Raw genomic sequence first — 23,666 nt, forward strand, 5'->3', positions numbered from 1 at the left:
AATACCCTGGCTCCTTTGGTCTGTGGCGTCCGCAGTCCTACCCATATACAGTCCACTCCAACTGCCAGCTGGAGCTTCTGGATGTGACCATTCTCAAGAACATCATCGTGCAGTTTTCGTTGGAAATGCTCCAAAAACTGGTGTCAGACTAGAACCCAGTGCCCCATGTCTATTCTGCCATGACGATCTTGGATTGGGGCAAATTTTCCAGAGTCCTCAAGAGCAACACCTGGTAAACCACGACCTGAGAACACCTACCAAGCTTGTTAGTTTTTTGGACAACATGGTTGTGGAGAGAAGCAGCGATTAGTATGATTAATCAATAATTCAAGAACAGTCTTAATCGCATTTATTACTGTTATAATACCGCCAACCGGTTTCAACCCGACGCAGGGGTCATCTACTGGGCGTTTACACCAGCAGTCGACCAATGGTGAAAACGGCCAGAAGATGACCCCTGCGTCGGGTTGAAACTGGTTGGCGGTATTATAACAATAATAAATGCGATTAAGACTGTTCTTGAATTATTGATGAATCTTGTTAGTGCTGTCGATTAATTCCATTGTGACGCTGCGTCGGTGAAGGAGACACGCTGGGAGTGGCAAAGATGGCGGACTTAGTGAAACCTCAATGGCAGACATTTTACAGTTCGTATAGTAATTAACAGTAGCCAGATGAATGATGATACCTCAAAAAGAAACATGTACATTACCATTATTTGCACGAGGATTCTGATGGTGTAATCAGATTTCCAATATCTTTATTAGTTTAGAGTTCAGTATCTGACGGTAAATTATACAAGTAACACCCAGCAATTAATTTCCAAAATATAAACGGTTCATCCGATTTTGTCGGTCGCCGTGTCTTTAGAAAGGTATTAGTGTAAACCTAAATTGGTATGAATTACAGGCATTTAACTTGAATAGTAGATGAGTTATTGGAGGTCAAAGTGGCCGATTACTATCGATCGCGTCAGGCCATAAGTACTCCACAGTTACACGCAGAAATAAACGGTAGCAGCATGCTTATAAATATATTTATTCGTCTACGTCTTTGTTTATATCCGATATATGCTATTCATGAAGAAATTGGTCAAATTTAACACATTTACTGTGTTTTAGAAAGTACTGAGACTAGGCTACTGGCCTACTTTTGGGTGCTATTCCTTTGATATATGTCTATTTAATTTGTTTATGTATTTAATAATGTGTGTTAGAGCTTGTTTATAGTCTAGCCATAGGAATATTTATTTAATTTCAAGTTATTTTGAATGTAAATTGAGTATTTCGAATGTGTTTAATTATGATTGTGAGTGTGTGTTGGCTTCAAGACAGTCAATGACAGCGCTCGTGGACGGGGAGACTGGATGGAAGTGGGAGAACAGCACGAGAGAGGAGAGGGGTTTCGAGAGAGGACACGGGAGTGCTAAAGAGTGCGGCGGGAGGGACAGGCGGAAGGGACTCGGAGAGTCCGGGAGAGCTCGGCACGGGACACGGGAGGTGCCGGACGCGACGGCGCGACAAACGTACGGTCGCGGGAAAGACTTGCACAGTGGGGCAGTTTGCGCGTGGTCACGGAGGATAGTAATATTTCGGAGTGCCGACTTGTGCTCTTGTGTGATTTCCGTGGCTTCTGCAGTGAAGACGTAGTGTGCGTTCAGAGGTGAATATCTCGCGAGCTAGGTTGTTGTTAATAACTAATTACGTGAAGTAGGAATCTATTGTTTCCCTGTTATTCAACTTATATTTTCTTTAAGTGCTGGACCATCGACACCAATAAGTGTTTTGCAGAAATATACCGCATTCTCAAAAGTACTTCTACTATCGTACTCATCATTTAAAGTCGTTAAGATAATACCTGCAGATTTTATTTAAATCTTTCATTTATAGATTTAAATGTTACATTCATAATTCGCAATTGCCGAGTGACAGAAACCTTCGACCATTCGATTCATGTGTGGATTCGTATCGTATACTGTAGACGCAGCAGTATTTTGCCTGTAATGCGGCAACTACGTATCCCAGCCCCTAGACAACGAAACCAGCCAAAACTTTTAATATTGCAACTCTGAGTCGGAGGGTAAGTAGTTGAAGGCCACGTGACCTTTTTTGAAAGGCCGCAACCTGAAAGGTGGTATCCAATCAAATTTCACGCCAGTCGCATCAGATTGGTGCTAATGGCGTCGCTATGAAGACGCAAATGAGGTTTGCTTTCAGTTCACGCTGTAACGGTCGTGAGCGATAGTTACCGTTGAGATTGGACGTGGTGAGTTGGTGTTAGTCAAGATTGCCTTTAAGATGATAAAGGCGGCATTATCAACACCTCTCGGAGGTTGAACGAGGTCGTGTAACAGGGCTACGAGAAACCGGATGTCTCTTCTGTCATACTTCTGGAAGAGTAGGCACGAATTTAGACACTGAACGGGATGGTTGCCAGCTGTGGTCAGAAGAATGCACGGTTGCCAGAAGACCGGGGTGCGGACGGCCACATGTGCTGACGAGTGGGAAGACAATCGTGTTCGGCGTGTGACTCCGGCGCACCATAGTGCATCTGCAGCAACAATTTGAGCAGGAGCTGGTACCACTGTGACACTACGAACTGTTACGAATTGGTTATTTCAAGGATAGCTCCGAGGCGGAGGCTCTGAAACGTGCATTCCCCTGACGCCAAACCACTGACACTTGTGACTTCATTGGTGACAGATGAGACATCATTGGATGGCAAGGTAGAGGTCGTTGTTTTTGCTGATGAGAGCCGGTTCTGCCTCGCTGCCAGTGTCGGGCTTGTGTTGGTTACAAGGAGACCAGCTGAGGGTCCTAAACCGATCTGCCTGCGTTGTAAACACACTCTGAACCTACACCTGAGGCTATGGTCTGGATTGCGATTTCGTGTGATAGCAGGGTTACTTTCCGGGTTATCCCACGCCCTCTGACTACAAATCTGTACATCCATCTGGTGATTCGACGTATTGTGCTGCCATTCACGAACAGCATTCCAAGGGGTTGTTTTCCAAAAGGATAACCCTCGGCCACATACCGCAATTGTAACCAAACATGCACTACAAATTGTCGACTTGTTGTCTCGACCTGTCGATAACCAGATTCGTCGACAATCGAGCACATGTGGGCCATCATCGAACGACAACTCCAGCGTCATCCACAACCAGCATTAACGTCCCTGCATTGACCGACCAACTGTAACACACATGGAACTCCTTCCCACAGACTGACATCCGGCACATCTACAACAAAATGTATACACACTTGCATGCCTGCATTCATCTTTCATGTGGTTACACCGGTTATTAATGTATCAGCATTTCACATTTACAATGGCACATTGACCTGCGATGTCGATCACTTAAATATGGTACCTAGACATATTTCATTACACTGCATTAATTATTTTTTGGTGCTGCAATTTAAGATTATTCGATTTCTCGTGATTCCAGTTCTTCGTTTTTAGAATTTTTCTTGTACCATTCCCTCCTCACGTACTCAAGAGCACAGTTGAAAATTAATGGCGATGAACCACCTCCCTGTTTTAATCATAAATGTTTCATACATTTCTCCTCCAAAGTTTAGATTTGTTGTTAGTCAGAGTTAAGTTTATCATTTTTATTCGTTTGGGATGGAGACCGAAATTCCTGTGGATACAATCATAAGGTTATGATTTGCTGTTTTTGTGTTGTTTCGTAGTAATCCATTACCATTTCAAAGTTATTACCTGTTTTGGGCAGCTTCTCCAGGGTCTACATGCTTCTTGGTATTTGTAATGCTGCATACTATCTTCAGCCCGAAAAAAGCGCATCACTTATTTGTATCGACTCAACTTATTATAACTTTTTATGTGCTGGAAGAATGAAGAGATTAACTGGTTTACATAGTTATCTTAAATTTTTGTGTTAAAATGTCTTAAATATGCGGCCATTGAGGCTAGGGAAAAGCTGTGTCCCGTGAAGTCGGCGAGACTGCAACGCCCGGCCCACTGCTGAACCGCGGCGTGCGGCGAAGTAAACAACTGCGACGCAGCTGGCCACTACGAACGTTTCGCCGCGACTGCAAAGAACAAACACTTACCGTCAAAGAGATAATTAGCGTGATATCTTTGTTCGCAGAGAACGGTTCTTGACTTGCCCTTTGTGAATTTCAGTAGTAGTATTAGAGTAGTGTCCAAGTATGGTTCGAGTAGTGAACCTCGACGGAGATTATCTCACACGTACGATGCATGAACTAGTCTGCAATAGGGATCAAACTGAAATGTGTTCAAAGCAGTTCTAAACCGTTTGGAAAGGGATTTTGAGAAGATTATGTGCTTGTGTAGAAAATGATTATTTCGCCGAATTTTGGCAGAGTGTAGATCACCAGGTATAGGAAAAGATCCGATTCATTGAAGTTTGAGATTAGTTTCTCCTAGTTGTAATTAATGGTGCGTTGTGCTGTTTAATAGCCACGCGAACGTAGGCGAACCGTGTTTCAATATTTTTGTGAGATTTTCCGTTGGATGGTGTTTGTGAAGAGTCGTGTTCACGCGAAGCCGTTTAGTTGTTTTGTGCCTGAGGATTAACGCACGCACTAAGGGATTGTAGCGTTGCGTTGTATTATTGTTGTTGTATAGGTACACGCAAGCACTAAGGAGTAGAGACTTAGCGATATTTGGGTTAGGATTTATTGTGTGACTTCGGCGTGAGCGTCGCAATTTAGTAAATTCTGGAAATCCCGTATGAGGCACTGAATGTGTAGTCTATATTAAAAAGAACGGACGTCCTACGCAAGTTATTTATTGAGAAACAGTCGGAAGTTTATTGAAAATGTGATAGCTTTTCCCTTTGGCATTAAACAACAAGTCAAGAACCATTTAAAAGAGAACACGCTAATTCTCTCTGAAAGAGATAATCGAGTGCTGTATTTTGAATTTAAAATATTAGTGGGTCGCGGAAGTCAACGCCTGAAGCCGTTAAGCTTTGTCTGATTACTGAAGTTCATATAGCTGAAAAGTCGCAGTGACACTCAGATTTTCTTTTGTTTCATTTTTTTATTACATTTCCTCTTAGTGGGGTATGAATAGTGAATCAGCACTCGTAAATAAAACGCTGACTTGTACCTATAGTTGATTTAATTGCAGGAAATAAAGAAAATGGTTTTAAACTGGAAAAAGTTCGGTTAGTTTCACTTTGTCAACAGACAGATCGGAATGTTTTCAGGTCTTTAGCATCATAGGGCAGGTGGAGCCCTAGGTATTCAATCCACTCGGATAAGATCTCTCCATCTTCGTTGTTTGTTGAATACCCCCAGTTGGTATGGTGGGAATTAAAATCGCCGACACAGACTCCAGGATGCCCAATAGTTGGTAGGGGAGGGTTTGGCCGTGTAACTTTACGGGGTTTGTAGACTGTGGTTATTTTTATTCCAGAGACTTCGATTACCATGGATTCCACACCTTCCTGCACCGCACAGTCCAGCACTTTGTGGTTTTGGATGTCATTCCGTACATATACCATAGATCCGTAAACGTCAGATGGAAGATTTCTTACAATTTTGTAGCCATATATTCTCGCTGTAGTTGTGAGTTGAGGATCATCTGCGGTGTGTGTTGCATGCAGTGCTATAATGTCTATGCGGTTATCTTTAGCTGTCCTACTCAATTGTTCGCATTTGTCAGGCTTAAGCCTTCAACACTTAGTTGTAAGATACGGACGCAAGTTCCGATATCTCTTGTCAGTTGGTTCTGGTAAGAACCATTACCTTTTTGCTTTTTCATTTTCCTCTGTAGATTTTCTTGACCGTGAGAGAAATTCATTCTACACTCCTGGAAATGGAAAAAAGAACACATTGACACCGGTGTGTCAGACCCACCATACTTGCTCCGGACACTGCGAGAGGGCTGTACAAGCAATGATCACACGCACGGCACAGCGGACACACCAGGAACCGCGGTGTTGGCCGTCGAATGGCGCTAGCTGCGCAGCATTTGTGCACCGCCGCCGTCAGTGTCAGCCAGTTTGCCGTGGCATACGGAGCTCCATCGCAGTCTTTAACACTGGTAGCATGCCGCGACAGCGTGGACGTGAACCGTATGTGCAGTTGACGGACTTTGAGCGAGGGCGTATAGTGGGCATGCGGGAGGCCGGGTGGACGTACCGCCGAATTGCTCAACACGTGGGGCGTGAGGTCTCCACAGTACATCGAGGTTGTCGCCAGTGGTCGGCGGAAGGTGCACGTGCCCGTCGACCTGGGACCGGACCGCAGCGACGCACGGATGCACGCCAAGACCGTAGGATCCTACGCAGTGCCGTAGGGGACCGCACCGCCACTTCCCAGCAAATTAGGGACACTGTTGCTCCTGGGATATCGGCGAGGACCATTCGTAACCGTCTCCATGAAGCTGGGCTACGGTCCCGCACACCGTTAGGCCGTCTTCCGCTCACGCCCCAACATCGTGCAGCCCGCCTCCAGTGGTGTCGCGACAGGCGTGAATGGAGGGACGAATGGAGACGTGTCGTCTTCAGCGATGAGAGTCGCTTCTGCCTTGGTGCCAATGATGGTCGTATGCGTGTTTGGCGCCGTGCAGGTGAGCGCCACAATCAGGACTGCATACGACCGAGGCACACAGGGCCAACACCCGGCATCATGGTGTGGGGAGCGATCTCCTACACTGGCCGTACACCACTGGTGATCGTCGAGGGGACACCGAATAGTGCACGGTACATCCAAACCGCCATCGAACCCATCGTTCTACCATTCCTAGACCGGCAACGGAACGTGCTGTTCCAACAGGACAATGCACGTCCGCATGTATCCCGTGCCACCCAACGTGCTCTAGAAGGTGTAAGTCAACTACCCTGGCCAGCAAGATCTCCGGATCTGTCCCCCATTGAGCATGTTTGGGACTGGATGAAGAGTCGTCTCACGCGGTCTGCACGTCCAGCACGAACGCTGGTCCAAGTGAGGCGCCAGGTGGAAATGGCATGGCAAGCCGTTCCACAGGACTACATCCAGCATCTCTACGATCGTCTCCATGGGAGAATAGCAGCCTGCATTGCTGCGAAAGGTGGATATACACTGTACTAGTGCCGACATTGTGCATGCTCTGTTGCCTGTGTCTATGTGCCTGTGGTTCTGTCAGTGTGATCATGTGATGTATCTGACCCCAGGAATGTGTCAATAAAGTTTCCCCTTCCTGGGACAATGAATTCACGGTGTTCTTATTTCAATTTCCAGGAGTGTAGTTCGGTTGCTTAGTGTGTAGACTGTTTGCCGTTGCGTCGTCACGGACCGTTGCCCGAAGTACACCGTCTTGGAGGTCGTCTACACTTCGTACCGATCAAATGATGAATCCACTACTACATACCTGGTTTCCCCCGCACACAACACCGCCCAGTATTACTGAGCCTTCGAGTGCAACTCCCCCTAATTAGATCCACACAGAAATCAAGATGGAATTTCGGAGAAGCAGACTGGACAACTTATGCCAAGGAAGTGGACTGACACCTGCGATGGGTCATACCGTCTGCAGAGAACTATACACGGTTTGTGGGTGTCCTCACTGCAGCAGCAAAACGTGACATCTCTCGTGGCTATAGGGAAGAATACATTCCTTGTTGGAATCGAGCAGCTGAAATGCTTTATAACGAATTCCAAAGAACTGGAGATCCTGACATAGGAAACCAAATACTAAACGCCATAAATGAGGGCAGAATGGAAAGATGGGAACATACGACAAAAAACCTGGACTTCACCCGATCTAGCAGGAAGGCATGGTCTCTCTTACGCCAGTTGGGAACAGCAACACCCCTAATCAATAACAACCCTAACATATCTCCTTCACAAGTAGCACTACAGATAAAACGGCGGGCGGAAAATGTCCCAGTAGATGATATCTTCGAGAAAGGGATTAAAGCAGAGATTAAAACTATCGTAGTCAACTCGAAGAGCATACGGATTTCTCTATTCCGTACACAGATTTGGAAATGAATAACGCGATAAAATCTCTTAAACTGAGGAAAGCCGCCGGTCTAGACGGAATATTTCCTGAATTCACCAGACACCGGCCCTCTCCGCCCGTGCATGGCTTAGACAATTCTACTGTGGCATCATGAACACCAGCCGGGTTCCCTATCAGTTCAAGATAGCCAAAATCCTCGCAATCTTAAAACCAGGAAAGCCACAGGATGACCCAGCTAGCTATCGGCCAATAGCCCTATTGAGCACTTGCTACAGGCTATTAGAAAGACTGCTGTACAACAGAATATACGACTCCATAGGTAGACTAATTCCCGCAGACCAGGCAAAATTTAGGAACAAACGGAGCTGCTGTGAACAAGTCCTTGTCTTAACCTCATACATTGAGTCAGGCTTTCAAAGGGCCCAAAAAACCTGTGTCGCTTTTGTGGACCTCTCGGTCGCCTCTGATACCATCTTTCGATACGGACTCATACTCTAGCTGAAAAAAGCGATCCCTTGCCGCAAGACAACTAAGCTTCGTTAATCCTGTTCAATAAACAATGGGCTCCCACAGGGATCAGTGATGGCTCCCCTTCTCTTCAACCTATGCACGAGTGACATGGCAGCAACTAAATCGCAAAAATTCTGCTGTGCAGATGACATTGCAATAGCCTCTCAGAGCAAGACATTCGAAGAGGGGGAAGCTACTCTGTCAACGGACCTTCAACTCATTAACCAGTATGAGGTGCATTCAAGTTCTAAGGCCTCCGATTTTTTTCTCTGGACTGGAAAGAGATAGAAACATGCGCATTGTTTTAAAATGAGGCCGCGTTCATTGTCAATACGTCCCAGAGATGGCAGCACCGTACGGCAGATGGAATTTTACCGCCAGCGGCGAGAATGACAACTGTTTTAAATACTTAAAATGGCGACGTTTTCCTTACTTGAACAGCGTGCAATCATTCGTTTTCTGCATTTGCGTCGTGTGAAACCAATTGAAATTCATCGACAGTTGAAGGAGACATGTGGTGATGGAGTTATGGATGTTTTGAAAGTGCGTTCGTGGATGCGACAGTTTAATGAAGGCAGAACATCATATGACAACAAACTGAAACAACCTCGGACTCGCACAAGCCGGTCTGACGACATGATCGAGAAAGTGGAGAGAATTGTTTTGGGGGATCGCCGAATGACAGTTGAACAGATCGCCTCCAGAGTTGGCATTTTTGTGGGTTCTGTGCACACAATCCTGCATGACGACCTGACAATGCGAAAAGTGTCATCCAGGTGGGTGACACGAATGCTGACGGACGACCACACGGCTGCCCGTGTGGTTTGTTGGCAAGCAATGTTGACGCGCAACGACAGCATGAATGGGACTTTCTTTTCGTCGTTCGTGACAATGGATGAGACGTGGATGCCATTTTTCAATCCAGAAACAAAGCGACAGTCAGCTCAATGGAAACACACAGATTCACTGCCACCAAAAAAATTTCGGGTAACCGCCAGTGCTGAAAAAATGGTGTCCATGTTCTGGGACAGCGAGGGCGTAATCCTTACCCATTGCGTTCCAAAGGGCACTACGGTAACAGGTGCATCCTACGAAAATGTTTTGAAGAACAAATTCCTTCCTGCACTGCAACAAAAACGTCCGGGAAGGGCTGCGCATGTGCTGTTTCACCAAGACAACGCACCTGCACATCGAGCCAACGTTACGCAACAGTTTCTTCGTGATAACAACTTTGAAGTGATTCCTCATGCTCCCTACTCACCTGACCTGGCTCCTAGTGACTTTTGGCTTTTTCCAACAATGAAAGACACTCTCCGTGGCCGCACATGCACCAGCCGTGCTGCTATTGCCTCAGCGATTTTCCAGTGGTCAAAACAGACTCCTACAGAAGCCTTCGCCGCTGCCATGGAATCATGGCGCCAGCATTGTGAAAAATGTGTACGTCTGCCGGGCGATTACGTCGAGAAGTAACGCCAGTTAATTAGAAAAAAAATCGGAGGCCTTAGAACTTGAATGCACCTCGTATTATACGAAATGGAGGCGCTGCCCAAATCCAAATTAAACTGAGGTAAGCGTATTCCACCTGAACAATCACGAGGCAAGACGAGAGTTACAAGTAACATTGTGCAATGAGCGATTGACGCACAACAGCCATCCAAAATATCTAGGAATCACTCCTGACCGGTCACTAACCTATAAAACACACCTAGAAATAACCAGTCAAAAGATAAAAAATCGAAATGACATATTAAGAAAGCTGACTGGAACCTCCTGGGGAGCTCAAGATAACACCCTACGCAGCGCAATATAATCTCTTGTTTACTCGGTGGCAGAATACTGCGCCCCAGTCTGGTACAAGAGCACACACACGAAGAAAATAGATGTCCAGCTTAATACCATCATGAGGATTGTCTCAGGAACTCTAATCAACTCCACTACCCTGGCTTCGTGCGTTTGGAAGATAGCTCCTTCCTCCCTCAGAAGGCAACAAGCAGCTATCCGAGAATAGAAGAAAATTAATGACCCCTCTGTCTCTGAAGATATACCTATCCGAAAAATATTGGACCATCTACCAACTATCCGCCTAAAATCCAGGAAACCTATATGGGAAGACGAAGTCCTCAAATTCCCAGAAAGGTACAACATAGCAAGGGAATGGAGGCATATCATGACTGCTACTCCACATGCTGTTCAGTGGGTGACCTGCTTAAATGTGGACTTGTAATAGCTGCAGTGGCTGTCTCTCTAATCTTTCGCATATTGTTGTTTGCAATCAATCATTTAATAATATATTTGTAATTCGTTTATTATATTAATTAATAGTATGTGTGCAATTTTACTCTGTAGATGCCATACGCTAAATAAAAAAAATAAATACTGGAAAAAGTCAGTACCCTACTTGTCTTTTATACCCAAAATTAGCTCCAGAAAAAAATAATCAAAGGCTTATTTGATAGCAGACTAATATCTGGAATATATATTTTAGGAATAAAATAAATCCAAAGGCCAATGAACTAAAAGACTGGCTTATTGGTAAAAGCAAAGAAATTAAATAAACGGAATGGTATTTTTCAGTGAACGACTTGTAACGCAAAGAAAGATAATTAATCTTTAGACAGAGAAAGCAAGTTCGCGTGTTATATAAAAGTGATAAATTTTAAATGAAAGATTGAGATTTACGAAATAGTTTCTTACAGTAAAATTTCAATAAAGTCAAGGATATTGCTGTAACCAGGCGCTACCTACAGGAGTTACCGTTGATTGGCAACGAGACATAAACAGTATAAAATTATATCTTTGCCTTGTCAACGTATTCTCGAATATAGGTTGCTGTTATTGGTAAAGTAAATACATCATTCCTACTCCACGTAGACTCCCTCATTTAGTATTTTTCTGGTGATTGACACTAGCTTTGGTGGCAGTTTATCTTTCGAACCTAGTGGACCCCGATAATCACATGCGTTTTTGTAATTGATATCCAGATAGCTACCACTGACCTCATTATGCCACGAAAAGTGTTATTGCATCCATCCTTTCGTACATAGTGAGATCGTAGCGAGTGGTAGTGTAATTTATAGCGTGAGAGGCTGAATATAAATTCTTACGTGACGTCGTTGTGGTAGTACATACGATTATTTCAAGTCACACAGAGTACGTCGTTGAGTGTAGGCAAGATCTTGTCAGGACAACTAATTGTAGCATTACGAAAGTGAGCTACATTGGCAGACGTTGCTTTCCACCTTCGTATCGCAGTGCTCATAGAGCTTGTTCATACAGCATATCTCCTTCGATTGAAACATAGCACAAAGTTGGCGTTAATGGTATTTAAAGGGTGGCGCAGGACATTCTGCTAGTTTCAGTTCAAGTTGATCTTTACAACGATTGTATAGTATTCTTGATTTGACTGCACATGCGATAACAAAAAGGGAAATTCCTCTACAGTTGTCTGGGTTTGATTTGTCTCATTTTCTGTGTAATGGTTGGATTATGGCTGTACTGAGTGTTCTGGTAATTCTTCTTTGTTCCAGATTTTCACTATGCATTGGTTTAATGATATCTTTGCTAGAGATTCTGCACATTTCCAAAGTTCTCCAAATGTTTGATCTTCTCCACTTGATTTGTAGTTTTTGAGCTCTTTCATAGCTTTGTAGACTTCATGGATTGGGGCTCGGTTTATATTTTATGCTGTTGTTTTATTAGGGGTATCTGTGTTTATTTGAAGCAGTTCTTGGGGATCTTCGGAATTAAGTAGTTTGTTTGACGTTTGTACAAAAATTTCTGTATTTTTTCTACTGATATGGGCTATCTTTTTTTGTATCATTGAACGTTAATGTTTGGAGTCATATCTTTGTAGCTGTATGTTAAATATTTTCCAGAAATCCATTGAGTTTGTTTTCTCGCTATTTTTTTATCTCGTTAGAAGTGTATCTTTTGCATATCGACGTTTAACACTTCTTATTATTTTTTGGGGTCAACAGAAAGGTCCGATCTTACTCGTCGGCTTTGACCCGTGACGTAAGCGTGTTGTGGTGTGTGACGTCATTACGGCGCGGAAAACCTAATACATGGTTTGATGTACTCTTGTTTAAAGAACATGTATACGTAATATGAAGCAATTTGATGAACATATTGATCTGTAGCGTAGCCCACTTGAGGTTAGGTTGGGAGTTTTTTTTTTTTGGAATGCGGCCGCGGCAGCGGCCGCCTATGATTCGAAAATATTGATTTGACACTAATGAAGCCTGTGGGGGGATGGGGGGGCACTGCAGACTCCCCCCACCGCATAACGACATATTTAGTTTCTCCCCACCCAAAAACCCCCAATTTCCCACGCTTGTCCCGTTACAGTCATTAGGCTTTTTGTGAAACTTGTGTATTTCAGTGTTTACAATACGTATTCGATGTTTTTATATCCGCCATATTGGAATTGTTGTTTATGGTCGTTTCCGCGGTATTTGTGGCGTCATGGGTCAAAGCCGACGGGTAAGATCGGACGCTTCTGTATTTCCATTTTTTGGGTTACCCTTCTTTGTTCTGTGAGTTCCAAGTGTGATTATTCTGTTTTTTGACTGTGATACGTAACGAGGCTTGGTGTCTATCTGCCACTGTTTTATCATAACCATTGTTCCCCCATTGGTGCTTTTTCCTTGGATTCATTGTTCATTTATTTGTTTCAACAGGGGTACTAGTTCGTCTACATATCTGTTATTTTATATTCCTTGTTTGTTCTTCGCATTCTTTGTTCATTAGCAATTGATGGGGGTCGTAGTTTTCTTCTTTTTGTGGCGGCATTTTTTTCTTCGTAAACAGAGTGAATTTAATTTTTATTTTTTTAGGTAATGATCTGATACAGTGTCTGTCCCTCGCAAAAGTTACATACTGTAGATTTCCCTGTTGTATTTTTATTTATAGAGACGTGATCCAGTTGCCATTTTCCTTTTCCCTAGTCTGAGTATTTCCAAGTCTTCAGCTTATTTAGTCTTGTCTTGATTTATTTTGACTTTGAGTTCATGTCATAGTTTCTGCAGAGTTCCACCAGTGTCTGGCCGTTCCTATTTATTCTTTTTTTTGCTGGCTATTTCAGTAGTACATCTCTATATCTCTTTTCCCTTCGTATCTAGGTATTAGAATCTCCAATTTTGGTGCGATTTTTATTTATCTTTGTTCTCGTCTGATCTAAAAGCTCCCAAAATTCATCCACATTTTCTTTGTGTTGTCTCTTAATATTTTTGACATTAGTCGGTGCAAGGGCATTTACTATTGTGTATATTTTATTTGTAGCCTTTACAGTTAGTGTTGGTATTTTGAGAGACTGTTATTTAAATTGTATTAAGGATTTAGTTATTTCGAGACTGACCACAAATACCGTTCAGATGGTTCAAATGGCTCTGAGCACTATGGGACTGAACATCTGAGGTCATCAGTCCCCTAGAACTTAGAACTACTTAAACCTAACTAAGCTAAGGACATCACACACATCCATGCCCGAGGCAGGATTCGAACCTGCGACCGTAGAGGTCGTGCAGTTCCAGACTGAAGCGCCTAGAACCGCTAGGGCACACCGGCCGGCTACCGTTCAGAATTGTGGACATTGCAGCATTACTCTTTTTTCTGGTATTCCATTATGAATTCCATATCCTTGCGATTCTACCTGTTCCTGATTAATGTTTCTCATTTCTTGAAGCCTATTTATTAGAAATCCTTTGCTATCCATTTCGTCTGTCAAAATTTTGAGTTTACCTGGTTCTATTATGGAACTTATGTGTTGCTATTTTGTTTATCCGTTCTGTTCTGAGTCTAAATTTTGGACTTTTGTCAGTCTTGGATATTTTTAGATGCTCCAACTCTTCCGAGTTATCTTTCAAATGACTGCCCACCGTATCCGAGTGCAGTCTCCCTTCGCAATTGCAAAGCGATGGAGTTTTCGTTAAAAGAGTTCCCTTCTTATTTGACTTTCAAAGTTAGTAGATCTTGTATGGAGCAAGCTCTGAGTTACAACTACGGTTGTTAACTGCAGAGGTTATTCTGTATTTGGTGCGTGAGATTTATTTTATTTGACTCAAGTCCTTAGGCAAGCCGGTTAGGACCCTCATATCCTACCTGAGTCGCGCCACATCGGACTACCACCTCTGCGTCTGCTACGACGGCATAGTAGGTTCGTAGACTCTCCCTTACTATTTTGTGTTCTCCAGCTATTAATTTATGGAAGAGAAGGATTTTTGTTGTAGGCATCTCCTTAAATGTCTCTCAGGCATTTTACATTTGCGATGGGTATTAAGTTACTTGGGATTTGGTGTAACATTTTGTCCCCATTTGAAAGATCCTTATCCGTATCTGTCTGTCAGCGTTTGTTCAAACAGCACAATTTTTTGATGCCTTGTAAGGATGTGGTGAATGTCTGATTACATATTTCTTAATAAACAGTAGTGCTTTCGAATGATACACGCAGGCATTGTTTTAGTTTTAATGCTGGTAACAGTGGTCTGTATGGATCAGTGAGTTTCATTTATCTTAAACCAATCTGTACAGGAACTCCTAGATACGAGTTGTTATTGATTCTCGTTCTATGACAGGTCGCCGATCGTGTAGACTAATTTTCGTTTTAAGATTGCGGATACTATGTACACTGACGGAAAAATTATCGCAACACAGAGAAGAAGTTGTGCGCCATAAACTAAAGATAGTAGACGTGTTTCTACATCTGAGAGACGATGTCTATTCACATTTCGTGCCATTTGCATAAGAATGGCGCTAGTAACGCCACTATGATGATGATGATGACGATGATGATTGGTTTGCGGGGCGCTCAAGTGCGCGGTCATCAGCGCCCGTACAGAGTCCCAATTTTTTCACAGTCCAATTTTTTTCACAGTCCTATGTAGCTACTGTCACGAATGATAAGGATGATGATGAAACGATGGGAACAACACAAACGCCCAGTCACTGGGCAGAGAAAATCCCCGACCCAGCTGGGAATCGAACTCGGGACCCCGTGATCCAGAGGTAGCGATGCTAGCCGCTAGCCCACCAGCTGCGGACACTATGAGGACGAAAATGAGGTTTCCTTCAAATACACACTGCAATGGTCGTGCGACTTGGCTATCTTTGAGACTGGACGTGGTGAGTTGATGTTAGTGAAGAATGCCTTTAAGCGGACGAAGACGCCTTTACCAGCACCCCACTGAGTTTGAACGGGCTCGTGTACTAGGAGTACGAGAAGCCGGCAGGAAGACTCGGCAGGACTGCAGCTGCCGCACCCGTATTGTGCGTTACACTGACACCACACAGCCGCCATTTGCAACTTCGATGGTATCAAGCGGGGGATCATTGGAGGGTAGGGTGGAGGTCTGTTGTATTTTCTCATGAAAACTGGTTCTGCTTCGGTGCCAATCATGGCCGTGTGTCGGTTAGATGGAGGGCAGTTGACGGCCCGCAACTGACCTGTCTGCATGCTAGACACTTTGCACGTCACCTGGGGTCATCGTCTGCCGTGAGATTCCGTGTGATAGCAGGAGCTCTCTCGTGGCTATCCGGCGCACCCTGACTGCAGGCTTGTGCATCGATCTGGTGCTTCGACCTGTTGTGCTGCCATTCACGAACAGCACATCAATGGTGTTTCCCAACAGGATAACGGCCGCCCACACACCGACGTTGTAACCCAACATGCTCTACAGGGTATCGACGAGCTGTCTTCGCCTGCTCGATCAGCAGATCTGTCTCCAATCTTGGAGATTGGGACATCATTGGACGACAGTTCCAGCGTCATCCACAACTGTCCTTTTATTGACAGACTAATTGCAATAGGTATGGAACTTCATCCCACAAATTGACATACGGTACCTTTACAACACAATGCAAGCACATCTGTATGCTTGTATTCAACATTCCTGGCCATTAAAATTGCTACACCGCGAAGATGACGTGCTACAGACGCGAAATTTAACCGACAGGAAGAAGATGCTGTGATATGCAAATTATTAGCTTCTCAGAGCATTCACACAAGGCTGGCGCCGGTGGCGACACCTACTACGTGCTGACATGAGGAAAGTTTCCAACCGATTTCTCATACACAAACAGCAGTTGACCGGCGTTGCCTGGTGAAACGTTGTTGTGATGCCTCGTGTAAGGATCAGAGATGCGTACCATCACGTATCCGACTTTGATAAAGGTCGGATTGTAGCCTGTCGCGATTGCGGTTTATCGTATCGCGACATTGCTGCTCGCGTTGGTCGAGAACCAATGACTGTTAGCAGAATATGGAATGGGTGGGTTCAGGAGGGTAATACTGAACGCCGTGCTGGATCCCAAAGGCCTCGTATCACTAGCAGTCGAGATTACAGGCATCTTATCAGCATGGCTGTCACGGATCGTGCAGCCACGTCTCGATCCCTGAGTCAACAGATGTGGACGTTTGCAAGACAACAACCATCTGCACGAACAGTTTGACGAAGTTTGCAGCAGCATGGACTGTCAGCTCGGAGACCATGGCTGCGGTCACCCCTGACGCTGCATCACAGGAAGGAGCGCCTGCGATAGTGCACTCAACGACGAACCTGGGTGCACGAATGCAAAAACGTCATTTTTTCGGATGAATCCAGGTTCTGTTTACAGCGTCATGATGGTCGCATCGCGGTGAACGCACATTGGAAGCGTGTATTCGTCACCCCCATACTGGCGTATCACCCAGCGTAATGGTATGGGGTGCCATTGGTTACGCGTCTCGGTCACCTCTTGTTCGCATTGACGGCACTTTGAACACTGGACGTTACATTTCAGATGTTTTACAACCCGTGGCTCTACCCTTCATTCGATCCCTGCGAAACCCTACATTTCAGCAGGATAACGGACGACCGCGTGTTGCAGGTCCTGTACGGGCCTTTCTGGATACAGAAAATGTTCGACTGCTGCCCTGGCCAGCACATTCTCCAGATCTCTGACCAATTGAAAACGTCTGGTCAATGGTGCCCGTCACAATACGCCAGTCACTACTCTTGATGAACTGTGGTATCGTGTTGAAGCTGCATGGTCAGCTGTACCTGTACACGTCATCCAAGCTCAGTTTGACTCAATGCGCAGGCGTATCAAGGCCGTTATTACGGCCAGAGGTGGTTGTTCAGGGTACTGATTTCTCAGGATCTATGGACCCAAATTGCGTGAAAATGAAATCACATGTCAGTTCTAGTATAATATATTTGTTCAATGAATACCCGTTTATCATCTGCATCTCTCCTTGGTGTAGCAATTTTAATGGCCTGTACTGTACATCGGTTATTAATGTACCAGAATTTCACATTTGCAATGGCTTATCTGTCGCTTACATTAACCTATGATCTTGCAATGTTAATCACTTACAAGTAGCCGGCCGGAGTGGCCGAGCGGTTCTAGGCGCTACAGTCTGGAACCGCGCCACCGCTACGGTCGCAGGTTCGAGTCCTGCCTCGGGCATGGATGTGTGTGATGTCCTTAGGTTAGTTAGGTTTAAGTAGTTCTACGTTCTAGGGGATTGATGACCTCAGAAGTTAAGTCCCATAGTGCTCAGAGCTATTTGAACTTACAAGTGTATACCCAAAATTTCATTACTCTACTTCAATTAACTTTTAGTGTTGCAATTTTTCCCTCAGTGTATTTGTTATAACAAGCACAATGATGAGCCAAAACATAATGATGACGGTATAAGGAAAGTATATAAGCGCAGTAGAGACGAATCATTTTTGCAACGATATGGGCTGCATATAACATAAGCGACTCTGATAAAGGGAGAACTTTTAAGACCTGGGGACTGGGAACGAGCATCTCCGAAACGTCGAAGCTAATCGGCTGTTCTCGTAGTAGTGTCTGAGCAACTGTGCAAACTAAATTAACAGGCCTTGGAAGGCTCAACGGTACCGACCTGGTTGCTGGAAAATGAAACCGCGAGAAGACGACAAGATCTTGGATGTCCAGAACGTGGAGGCCGTAGGCTTGCCCGCTCTGTAATGCGCAGTAGCCGGCAATCTGTGGCAGGTCTGACACAGAATGCAGCGATGGTGCAAGAACAAGTGTTCCGGAGCACGCCGTCCGCAGCGGGTGACGCACACGTTTCCCGCACTGACCCGACTACACCGTCAGTTACAGTACTGTGCTGTGGGAGGGGACTCTGACCTAGCTTCCAACGGACCTGTGCCAATAGTCGGCGACGAAGTAACAGCAGCGGGATGCGTGGAAATTGTTGACCTCTACCTCCAGCCCTTCATCGTCGATGTCTTCCCCTAAGGCGATGGCACCTTCCAGCAAAATAACTGTGCTTAACATAAGGCCAGAATGGTGCTGCAGTGCTTTGAGCAGCACGGCAGTGAACTCAAAATGGTTCAAATGGCTCTGAGCACTATGGGGCTTAACTTCTGAGGTCATCAGTCCGCTAGAACTTAGAACTACTTAAACCTAGCTAACATAAGGACATCACACACATCCATGCCCGAGACAGGATTCGAACCTGCGACCGTAGCGGTCACGCGGTTCCAGACTGAAGCGCCTAGAACCGCTCGGCCACTCTGGCCGGCTACTGAACTCACACCGATGCCTTGGCGACCAAATTCGCCACGCCTGTACCCTATAGAACACATCTGGGGCTCTAGCGGACACCAGCTCTGTGCCTGAAAACCACCAGCGCGTTATTTACGGGAATTGTGTGACATCTGGTGCCACATACTTCCGGTAACCTACCAGTGACTTGTCAAATCAGAGTCACGCAGAATCATTGCAGACATCTGATGTCACATACCTCCAGAAGACTGCCAAGCACTTGCCGAATCAACGTCAGGCAGCATCGCCGTTGTATTGTTCTCCAAATGTGGACCAAGAGGATGTTAAACAATTGCACATGGCGTTTGGCTCCTCTGTGTGTATTTTACATACAGACATTGATATTCTGACTGCGCGAAAATGAGGAGGGAAATCTAGTTTTAGTGTACAGTGTATTGTCTCATTTATACGTTGTAGTATCTTCAGTTCTGTGTTCCATTGATTCGACGGTGGACTTGACGTAACAGAAACTCAGTAGAAGGAACATTTCATTAATCACAAATGGCACCGTTCGAAGTTATAGAAACAAGACGCTATAACAGTACACGAACGTTAGTTCGTGGACTTTCGGCTTAGTAAACAGAAGAATACGCTTTAAGCATTGTAGGGAAGCGTTTCCTGGGTAGTGTTCGCTCGTCACTAAAAAATGAGACAACTACTCAAGAAAATTAACGAGACATCTGATGAGAGCAGTGCAATTACAAAGGTGCCATAACGCAAGGTAAATTTTATTTCGCTCTGGTCGATATGTGAGGCACCGCGTTTTCATCAGCAGCTAACTTTTCGCTTTTCTTGATCGATGTGGCCAGTGCAGGCTATTCAGTTCGCGTTTGTCGTTGGTTTATTCTTGCAGGAACAGTATGCATTAATTCTAAAAAATGGTTCAAATGGCTCTGAGCACTATGGGACTCAACTGCTGAGGTCATTAGTCCCCTAGAACTTAGAACTAGTTAAACCTAACTAACCTAAGGACATCACACACATCCATGCCCGAGGCAGGATTCGAACCTGCGACCGTAGCAGTCTCGCGGTTCCAGACTGCAGCGCCAGAACCGCGCGGCCACTTCGGCCGGCTGCATTAATTCTCATCGAACATTCTTTCACATGGTTTTTAAAAAAGATATTGGACGATTCCACGACGAACCTACCATACAATCATAATATTGTGTCAGCTGTCAGTTACAGCAGCTAGTAAGTGCGTACACTTTTCATTACAGATGTTTCTGTTTATAGGGAACGGAAGGAGATATATTTCCGTACAACAACAACATGTTTCTCAGCTAACTCGTACAGAACTCGCTTATTCAGCCTCTTTCCATTTTCAGCTTCTTGCCAATGCCGCAAAACTGTGGAACAATGAGTACACAGTGTGAATAGCTATTCACTTAGAGCGTAACGAAGGTCAGCCGGAGTCAATGTTTACACTTCGTTGTTGTCCTTACTAGCGCATGAACAAGCGCTTTTCTTTCAGTGTTCATGTAAGGCCATCGCAAGTCTTGACGTATGTTTGCTTGGAGCGTTCACTTTTCGTGGTCGCTTTTGTTGCATTTTCGTTTCGTGATCATATTTGCACTCAAAACGAAACGTTGACTTAGCCGAACGAAAGAGAAGGTTAATGTTTAAATTTCGAGACAGAGTCCATTACGGACGGGACACTATCTCAGTTGTGCGTAAATGGTGGAAGGAATTTGCCATGAATTTGTTGAAGAACCATTCCAACCACCAAAGTGAATTAGGGGAGGAACAGAGAACCTGTATCAAATTTGCAGGAAAGAGATTTTAACCTTACTCCCATCACAAATCCTCTGTCTTAATCGTTTCGTCAGCTACTACGTGTAGCAGATAATGTTATGTAATTTTCTGATCGTCTGATTAGGTGCATAAAGATTATCAGTGTTATAATGACGCTTCTGTGATAAAATCCTATCAAGAAAGGCTTTAACTCTGAAATTTCATGCAATGGTTAAAATTGTAATGAGCAAGTATTTTGTTTGTCAATCTATTTTCTCGTTGAAACTAACCTCTAAATACATTCAAAATACGCGTTACAACTACGTGAGACGCTTCTGAAGGAAAGGATTGGTTAACCTAGTGAAAATCATAGGAAGACTTTGGCTGAAAACGACGGTAAGAGAAAATTTTTTTGTTTTGAGAAATCGCACAGTAGTTTCAATAAAATGTCATTAATGAAATATTTCAAGTGCATGCAATACTATTTTTTTATTCAGATAGGCCATTGTTTTCAAATATATTTTCAGTAACGACCTATTTCTGAAACGGTAGATGCTACCCAATAGTCTATTCTTAAACATTCTTCAGTGGATATTTAACATTGTTCACTTGCGAACTGACCGCACTTAATATGGTTTAGCACTGTTTTCCCACTTTTATTTGCTGGGCGAATTAACGTAATATTACTGCAAAAACTCTCAAAAATACGAAACAAAAATATCCGTATTATTTAAGTTTTTTACATTAACATTTTCAATAACAATTTTTGCAATAAAAATTTATTCTATGATTCAGCACAATATAAATTTAATTTTATCAAGCATATTGCTACAGCAGGTAAACAATGTTAATATTTCTACCATCACTCTGACACGTCAGTTCAAGTGAACTGCGATAAGGGACACAACATTGTTTACTTTCTTAAATAAATATTCACATTTTCCAGATTAGCAACAGCTTGACGCTCATATACGTCTGGGGACATATTCAGGATCGTTAACTGAGTTGTAGTTATCCACATCTTCGTCAGATAAGTAACAATCAACTACTGAAAAACTTTTCCTTGCGCGAGCAGTGCACGCGTTAAAACTATTGGCAGCTATATTTCTGGCACTTACCACTGTTTGTACTCACACATTCTGACAGAGGTGCCATTAGCCAGAATCTGAAATTAGAAATTGGAGCTGCAGTTTACTAGTTCATTGTGAAACTATCACTAAATACGATGGTTGGAACTTTAATAGTGGTAACTATTTATCCATAAGCGATACAAAAGAGTTACATGTTTGCACCTGTTACTGTCCTTCAAAGTAATCACCAGCGTTGTGTAGAACCCGTTGCCAGCGATGTGGAAGGCGTAGTATATACCGTTAGCAGAGCCTGTTCTGTTGATGGTGCGAATGGAGCAGTCGTGCCACAAACTGGTTCCTTCATATTCTGAATCAAATCAAAGTCACAAGGACTTAAGTCCGTGGAGTACGGTGTGTGGTACAGTACTTCCCAGTGTAAGTAGGCTGTTTATGTTTTCTTATTGGCAAGGTTACGTAGCGCTCTATATGAAAATCACTGGCTGTGCTGTGTGCAGTCTGTGGCTAGTTTGCATTGTTGTCTGCCATTGTAGTGTTGGGCAGATGGGTGTGAACAGCGCATAGCGTTGAGCAGTTGGAGGTGAGCTGCCAGCAGTGGTGGATGTGGGGAGAGAAATGGCGGAGTTTTGAAATTTGTAAGACTGGATGTCATGAACTGCTATGTATATTATGATTTTTCAACACTATTAAGGTAAATACATTGTTTGTTCTCTATTAAGATCTTTCATTTGCTAACTATGCCTATCAGTAGTTAGTGCCTTCCGTAGTTTGAATCTTTTATTTAGCTGGCAGTAGTGGCGCTCGCTGTATTGCAGTAGTTCGAGTAACGAAGATTTTTGTGAGGTAAGTGATTTGTGAAAGGTATAGGTTAATGTTAGTCAGCGCCATTCTTTTGTAGGGATTACTGAAAGTCAGATTGCGTTGCGCTAAAAATATTGTGTGTCAGTTTAATTGCTCTAAGGGGACGTTTCATATGGCAACCCTGCCAGGATTTCGCATTGGGTGTCGCCGAGGCATTTTAGTAAATATCATAAATTAAGAGCTCCACAGTGTAATCATATGTTTTCAAGTTTGAGCGTGTCGTATTTGCGATGCTTTCTGCAAAGAAATGTCAATAGCGAGGATAATGGCCCCTTTTTTTACCTACCTGTGCCTCTGAAAGGCCCACACTAATGGCTTTTTTCCAGGCGACTGTCGCGCAGCTGGGTGCCCACGACTCATTACGTGAAGGTGGTCACTTAACTTTCTTACTGAAATATTTACGACACCAGTTTGCGTTACAGTGACAGTCTCATATAAAAAATTTCACAAGTCGAGAATTTGCGTTGCAAATGTGTAGAAACAAAATCCTATGAATATAACAATTTTCAAAAAGTTTTCGTCGGCATTGTGATACATTCGCGCATTTACACACATTTCATAACTCTTAAAGTACGATTCTTGGTTTCCAACATACTTTTGCACAAGTCAGAGTCCCTAACCACTACTCATTATTCATTACCTTATTACACATATACATATTCGTCGACATTCTTCAATATTTCATCATTATAAATATGTAGCATAATCAAATTCCTCATATAGCATCAGCTTATTGATCATAAACATACCTCAACAGCATAATACACATCGTCATCATAACACCTCAGTCAAATCTCAAAAACGTCGTAACTTTCTGCAATAATGTCAAAACCCAATTAAAAAACCTCTGCTCATTTCAACCATGTCATCTACCTCCAACGTACTTTAAAATCATGCTCCCTTACCAAATACATCATTCAAAGCTCTCATAGTATCACAATGGTTCCGAAAAAATATGAACAGTTCACAAAG

Source organism: Schistocerca nitens, chromosome 4 (assembly GCF_023898315.1).
Source record: "Schistocerca nitens isolate TAMUIC-IGC-003100 chromosome 4, iqSchNite1.1, whole genome shotgun sequence".
Lineage (NCBI taxonomy): Eukaryota > Metazoa > Arthropoda > Insecta > Orthoptera > Acrididae > Schistocerca > Schistocerca nitens.